A 1,236-nucleotide genomic window follows, 5' to 3' on the forward strand; every position below is an offset into this window, starting at 1 on the left:
AGTTCATGACCGGCTTCCACGAGGTCGCAGACATCCACTGCAACGTGTGCGACACCGTGCTGGGCTGGAAATACGTAGGTTGGCGGCGCGTCGGGGGGCGAGCGCTTCGCGCGGGTGGGAATGTGGGCCGTGCTGACTGTGTAGTGTGTGTGCGTCGCGTTTTGTGTGTGCGAGGGCAGCTGCATGCGCACGAGGAGGCGCAGAAGTACAAGGAGGGGATGTTCCTGGTGGTAAGTAGTGCGCGGGCGTGGGTGCGCGAGCTTGTCGCCACGCGATTTGCTAACCGGTGCGCGGGCTTGTCGCCACGCGATTTGCTAACCCGTCCTCCCTCCCCGCCCCCCGCGCGCAGGAGAAGGCCAAGATCACCAAGGAGAAGAGCTGGACGTGAGGATGCGCGCGGACGCGGCTTGCGGCGCGGGCGGCGGGTGGCGGGGCGGCGGGTAGCGGGGCGGCCGCGCGCGCGCGCGATGTTGTACATAAAGAAAGAGTTGAGTTGGAGTTTTGCCTTGCACCGTGTGCCGAAAGCGTAGGTGGCAGCGGTACAGCGGGAAGGGTACGAGAGCAGTGAGGACGGTGGCGCGAGGTGACAGGTCGCGCAAGAAGCGGGCGTGACGCCACGCATCTTGCGCTGGCATGACGCGCGCGACCTGCGTGACGCGCGGCCGCCGCAGCGGAGATGAATGTGGGAGATGAATGTGGGAGATGAATGTGGTTCCGTCAACTCCGATGCCCCTCGGATACTTTATTGCGTCGCCACTACGGTATGCCCTATTGGCTATGTCTTACTGTATTACTGTGGTGTGCCGTACTGTCGTCTGGATGTAACCACAATGAACAAGCGCCGGCTGTGACACCTTCCCAGCGCGGAGAGTGCACGCCTCTGCCCCACCCAGCTGTCAGCCAACGTGCTGACAGCCATCCCCGCGCACGTGCACGCTGTCAGCCCCTTGTCTTACAGCCGCCGCTGCACATCCTGCTTCTGCAGTTGCCCGCGTTCCGCCTCCGCCGCAACTAGGGAAATAGATGCCGCCGGAGCCACCTTCCTCCGTGTCATTGGGAGAAACTGTAATTTGTCCAGTTTTTAGTGTCAACTCCTGTGAGTAAATAAAGCGCCGACGTCGGTCGGGAAAACGACCGAGAGGGTAGCTTCTGGAAGCTACCCCCTCGGACCGCGGAGTGTGAAGGTGGAACCACCTTCACATTCCGCGGTCGTTCTCGCCGCGAGGCCGCGGGGCG

This window comes from Chondrus crispus, genomic scaffold (genome assembly GCF_000350225.1).
Source record: "Chondrus crispus Stackhouse genomic scaffold, scaffold_113, whole genome shotgun sequence".
Classification (NCBI taxonomy): Eukaryota; Rhodophyta; class Florideophyceae; order Gigartinales; family Gigartinaceae; genus Chondrus; species Chondrus crispus.